Source organism: Pogona vitticeps, chromosome 1 (genome assembly GCF_051106095.1).
Source record: "Pogona vitticeps strain Pit_001003342236 chromosome 1, PviZW2.1, whole genome shotgun sequence".
NCBI lineage: Eukaryota > Metazoa > Chordata > Lepidosauria > Squamata > Agamidae > Pogona > Pogona vitticeps.
Window position 1 is genome coordinate 161113468 of NC_135783.1, and position 6746 is coordinate 161120213.

A 6746-nucleotide genomic window follows, 5' to 3' on the forward strand; every position below is an offset into this window, starting at 1 on the left:
TAAGCATTGTGCTGGTCAATTACAGAATTGTAGTGAAGTAAAGAAATCATGAATAATATACAAGTATTCAAAAATAGTAAAAAGGATTCAAAAATCCAAGAAAACAAATAAAAACAAGTTCAGAAGGCAAATAGGAAAAAGCCTTCCCTCTAGTTCAATCAGGTAACCCATTAGGAAAAACAAAATAGTCCAATTAGATAAGAAAAAGTCCAAAGTCCATCATTATCCTGTAAAAAGAAAAATACTGTACAAAAGAAAAGTCCTGTAAAAGAAATATCCCATTTTGGTAATTCAGTCATATTGTCCTTAGAATAGTCCATGAGGGTGTCAAGAATATTCCATGAGTGCGTGTATGTCCAAAGGTAATCCATGCATGTCTCTGGGATAATCCATGTGTGTCATAAGAGTAGGCCATGAGTGACATTGTCCATAGGCAAAAGTTCCTTTTTCAAGAGTAACTGGCAAATCCTTATCTCCCCCTTCTCACAATGTCATCCAATTACTGCACGCTGTTAGACAAACAGTCCTGCTGTACCATCTGATTTCCTTCCCATGGGTAACAGATGTTATTTGGGTTTTCAGGGGTTTCGCTATGAGTCACAACAAAACCCATCTATCTTATCATAGAATGTCCTTCTCACGCTCTCAGAAAAGCATTCTCCCAACTCTCACTAGTAACACTCTGCCAGCATTGCAAAAATCATTTAAGCAGAGAAACAAGATGGAATCCCTCTTGCATTATTTAATACTACATAACCCATCTTCAATACAAGATCTTAATCATATATCCCATCTCATCACAAAGCTGAGTTGCAAAAGAAATCTGAATATATCTGGCCTGTTGGTCCTCCCCATGGAGGACCTGGAGGCATGTATCCAGTCTATGGATTTTGTTTAGAAATCCGATGTGGGAAATTTCTAAATAAGTGGTGCCTTGCACAACGATGTTAATTGGTTCCAAAAAATTCATCGCTGTGTGAAACATCGTTCTGCGAAACACCATTTCCCATAGAGATGCATTGAAAACCGGTTAATCCGTTCCAATTGGAACGGATTGGCATCGTTCAGTGAAAATCCCCATAGGAAACATCGTTGAGTGAAACAATGTTTCCTATATTGGAATGTATTGAAGCCGACTCAATACATTTCAATGGCATTCCGATGTCTCTTTTCCCTCATTTAAAAGTGCCTTAAACTGTTTGAAACCTGTTTTAAATGCTTGGCATCGATAGTCCAGCTTGTGAAAGGTATGCAAACTTAATTTGGTGTTCTTCTGAGTCTTCATTCATTTTTGCTGATTTTTGCTGATTTTTTTATTTTTTATTTTTCCTCATTGAAATGAGGAAATACATTTCAATGAGGAAAAATAAAAAAATCAGCAAAAATGAACGAAGACTCAGAACAACACCAAATTAAGTTTGCATGCCTTTCACAAGCTGGACTATCGATGCCAAGCATTTAAAACAGTTTCCTAACAGTTTAAGACACTTTTAAATGAGGGGAAAGGGACATCGTTATGTGAAAATCCCCCATAGGAAACATCGCTGTGTGAGGCAGCAAATTGATCAGAAAAAGACATCGTTATGTGAATTCATCGTTGTGTGAGGCACTCGTTGTGCGAGGCACCACTGTATTCATTTCTGAACTCATTCTAGAAATAAAGTCAGGAACCCACAAAAGGCAAGACAACATCCTTGCTTCGTACTGCTTCTGATGCCCAGCCTACAGCTCCTGCCCCATCTCAATTGCTGTGATCCTTGAACCAAACCACATCTTTGAATGTTGCCATTTTACTCACCTGACTTTTGTGCTGAGCCCCTTTAAGGGATAGGTTAAAGAGAACTCTCCTGTCTTCTGTTATTGGGTTTAGCTCTGGACATTGGGAAAAGGGCACTTTAGCTGAAATCCAGCAGTAAGTCATAGCTAGAGTAGCCCCACTGAATCCATTAGAATTTAGTGAGTAATCTTCTCCAGAAGTTCATTGATTCAAATTAGTCCACTCTGAATGCAAGTTACTACTGGATTTCAGCCATTGTGTCCTGCACAGGAATTACAATACTGCCAAAATGTAATTCCTAAATTCCGTTAGAAATTCGTACTCTAATTTATCATTGCATTCATTGTTCAGCTTTTCTCCAAATCATTTCAGAATGCTATATATCTCATTACTTGTCTCATGCAGTCTCTAAAGGAGACAGAATCTTTATGTGACTAAATGGATCTTTTTTTTTTTTTGGGGGGGTTTTGTTTCGAGCAAGCTGCTGTTAGAAAAAATGGCTCTCACTTATTTGGGCACATCACAGATCCACAGCACATATGGTGAAACATTGACTGAGATCCTGTTACTTAGTCAAATCACAACTAGAATAGGCCCAATTAACCAATGGAACTTATGGAGGAGTTGACTCACCAAATCCCTGTAGATTCAATGTGCTTGTTCTAGCTGCAATTTACTATACTAAGCTAACAACTGTCACTTAAATTGAATCTTGATCAAGTTGCTGAGTTTCAGGGCTACTGAGGAAATGGAACAGAGGTGTTCCCGTCTATCCAGCTTCCCAAAATATGTTATTCCTAAAGTATATATGCAGTACTAGTATCAAGTACAGTGATAAAATGAACAATCTCATATCAGATACCAAACGCTGACATTATCTCCATTATCCAGAATGAACACGCACAACGCATACACTGGCTTGAACAGAGGGCCACAGTCACCTTGTAAAATGTTCTCAGAGGACCAGCAGTGCTTTAGTTTGCGGGGTGACCTCATCCCCATTCTGTCATTGTGGAATGCCTTCTCCTAAGGTGACAGCAAAAGAAGTCTGTCACTTGTTTCTTTGCCTCATGCAGGAGAGCCTCTTCTGGCTCATACCACACTCAGGCACTGGTGGGCAGCATAAGTGTGACATTCTGAATCTTAGGGAGAATGGAGGCATGGCATAGATGTCCAAAAGGTAATATTGCAGTTGCTGCCATCAATCCTGCCTTCCTTTCCTTATCTCAGTTCTGCCATGCCTATCATACAGAAAAACATGAAATGCAAAATCCTAACTCAGAAAATATAAGAGCCCACTTTATAAAAATTTCGAATTAAGCTTCCTTAAAGACTTTTGATTTTGAGCAAGTCAGTTGAGCTCACTCATCTCTGTTTTTTTGTCCCTGATATTTAGTTGCTGATATAAGAAAGGGGCAGGAAATTTTTACCAGGCTGGCTTGGTATTCAGGTTTGCAATGCAGTGCTTACAGAATTTTTTAACAATATTGTTCTTAGTGACCTCCACAATGAACATGTCAATAAAAGTTTAGTTAAAATGTCTGTGTTGTATATGAATATTAGCATATGTATGTGTTTGATTTCTTTATCTGCAGGGATGGATTAATCACAAATAATTTTTGTAAGAAGATCTTAGAAGGAGAGATTGCTAAAATATATCCTTATAAACCTCCATCAACTCAACGTTAGTGCTCTTCTATTCCATTCTGTTGAACTATTTGCACTATTGGTTATTTTAAAATTAATAGAGAATATGTATAATGTACAGTTCTCATTCAGATCTATTGACAAGGGAAAATAGCAAGAAATATTCTAATGCTAACAAAGAAAGGAAAGACCAGAAGTATTAGCAATTTCGTATCTCTCTTGTAGGCTTGGTTTAGAATGGACAGGACTAGAGAGGGGTTTGCAAAGAGAGAGGTTTCGTTTTTTTTTTAAAGGACATCCAAAAGACATCAAATGTTTTTTTAATTGGAATTGGAAGCTTTCCAAGTCTGAGTTTCAAAATAAGCTTTGATTTACAGTAGTTCATGTTGGGCTCATGTTGAGCCTGCCAAAAATCCAAGCTAGATCAGAGCTTTTTTTGAAACAAGCACAGGCCTAATCTGATGTAGGTATTTTCAAAACTCCCACTGCTTTAGTTATAACATCATCTGTTACTGAATGATTTATAGATCATGCCTCTACAGGCAAATTTCTACAAGACGAATGGTGATACATTTTAACCTCAGGACACAAGGACATGCTCAACTTCTGTGTTACAATTAATGCAGACCCTCCACTGTGAGCAGAGCTCAGCAAACAAAAAGCCAAGGCAAAACTACACATTACCCAGAGTTTCATGCAGCTTTCCTTTGTTTTAGTAATAGACAGAAGCCGGGACAGCTTTCAATCTGGGGCAAAGAGAGCACAAATACAGATGGGGGAAATACATGTATGGCTAACGTCTTCCCTACTGACCATTTTAATTCTCTTGATTTGCCACCTCTAAAGTTGCTTTTCTCACAACAGAAGAATAGATTTATGCATCAGTGACTTTTCCATCTCTGTCAGCTGCTTTTAATTAAAAATGCTTTCAGGAAAGTCATACAATGGCCAGTGTCCAGTTGCATACCTAGGCTAGCATAGCAGAAACGATGTCACTGTCAGCAACAGATTGCCACTAATTAAAGAGTCCCTGTTTAGATTTTGAGTTGCTCAAAACTTGTACACAGTGAAATGAGCTTGTGCACAACCCATAATCGATGCTGTGACTCTTTAATTAATGGCCATTTATTACCACCAGTGACATAATTCCCACTGCACCATAATAACTACACAACAAAATTTTTATCAATAATCTATATTAAATATATTTTGTTTCCAGGTTTTAATTGAAGTAAAAACTGAAGGTGGAAGGAGAATAACAGTTTTAAATTTCTGACCTAAATGCTGAAGAAATGCATCCACATCTGAATCCAGGCCAGCATTCTGTTTAACGTTTATGTGAACAGAGTTCCAGCTGCAGTCATGTGCCTGATTATGTGACCAGATGTATGTGCTCCCAGGTCCTCCACAGGAAGATGGTATCAAAAGTTCCCAATGTTTCAGACATAAAAGCAGGATCTGCAGTTATAAGCCAAAATAACTCTTTCTTCTAGCAACTAGTTTGCAGTCCTTAAAACATTTCACTCTCACCTGGACTCACTATGACCTCCCCCACCCGATGAGTTAGTTCTGTCCACATCTCTGCCTGCATCCATGAGATGGGTGCACCAGCCTCTACATGGCTATAACGTTTGCCTCAAATAGTGAAGACATTCAAACTCCTCCTTCTTCTCTACCAGCACAATTGTGTTGATGTGCGAGCTACAGGGGTAGGATCAAAAGTTGTTTGGTTGTCTGTCTTCAGTGCTATGGCCTCACAAGTCACACTAAAACAAGAGGCTTGAAGAACTTCCTCGGGAGGGTCTATTTCAAGGTCTCCCCTTCTTCATCTTCTCCCACTTCTCCTTTCTCCATTTTCTGTCACCATTTGTCCTCAACCTGTGTCTGCTGTCCACAACTACACTCTGGAATCATCACTCCCCCTTCCTTCCTATGTTTCTATCTTCATTGCCCTTCCTTTCTAGACACTGCAAGTTGCCATCCTTAGTCTAGTCTCACCCTAAGACTCCCCAAATGTTCTCAAGCCCTGGGACAAATGTTCCTCTTCACCAATATGGATGGATACTTCATCATCAGTATCTATCACTGACCCTGGAGTCTGCATCCTGACGACTCACAGTCCCACTGGTCTTTTCCAGGGATAGAGGGGAGCCTAGATTAGCCCCAGGGTTTACATGCAACTGGGCTTCACTGGGCCTCTTTCACAAAGGGTGGTATGACCAAACATGAATCTGTGTGTATCTAGGCATCTCATGAGATTTACTGCAACATCACTCCATGGAGCTCCATGCATAGCATACTATTCAGAATAATGAGCAGTAGTAGTATACTTTACTATGGTCAAAGACCAGTAAAACCAAATCAATATAAAATAAAAACATATAATTATTGTTAAGTAAAGTTGGGTAAGGTAATAAAGGATATTGACCTTTTTTAAAAAAAGAAACTGTTCATAATCATAGGCTGAAGAAGAAATAGATGGGTTTTTATAGTTTCGATTTATGTAACTACAGGATATTCACATATGAAATGAATGTGTTCAAGAAATTTCAAGGTGGCTGACTTCAGTAATGCTAATAGTATTAAGTATTTTAACAAGCGATCTAAAATTCACGTTTGCACTTGTTTGTGTAATCTATAATCAATCCCACTCACTCACTGACACACACATGTGGATCAATATGATGAATTTAAGAGATTTTTCCCCTTTAGTACATGCCTCTCCAGTAGTAGAACAAGAAGTAAATTAACCATGACTGTTGCTTTTGTTTCAGGCAGAACTGCCCTCAGTCATGCCGTCTGGTATCACTGAAACCTTACTGTTACCATATGGTATTCACACAGTTGCTTTTGAAGACTGGTTCGAAGCCTTGACTCCTGAAGAATGCACAAGTTATTCGGAGCATGTTCCGCTGTCGGTCGAGAACATGCTGGATCAGACCAAAGCTTTGTTTAGCCCTGTATTCTGTTATTCCCATGACCAACCAGATGCCCATGGGAAACTCCCAAGTAGGCTATGAAAGCCACAGTACCCTCCCTCCTCATGCTCCCCAACTACCTATATGAAGAAGATACCCCTGGTACTCGGAGGAATATACATAAGTTATGGCTTGTAGGTATTAATAGTATCATACCTCACCTTGCTGAGTCAGCTACAGAAGAGGAGGAAGACCTCAGGTAACCAGGAAGGTCCGTGTGGAAGGGGAATTCAAAGCCCCCATAATGTGTGGTTCTAAAAACTTCTGGAAGCAGCATAGTCAACAGGAAAGGACTCAAAGAAGAAGAAGAGGAGGAGGAGGAAGAGAATGCAATAAATATCAAG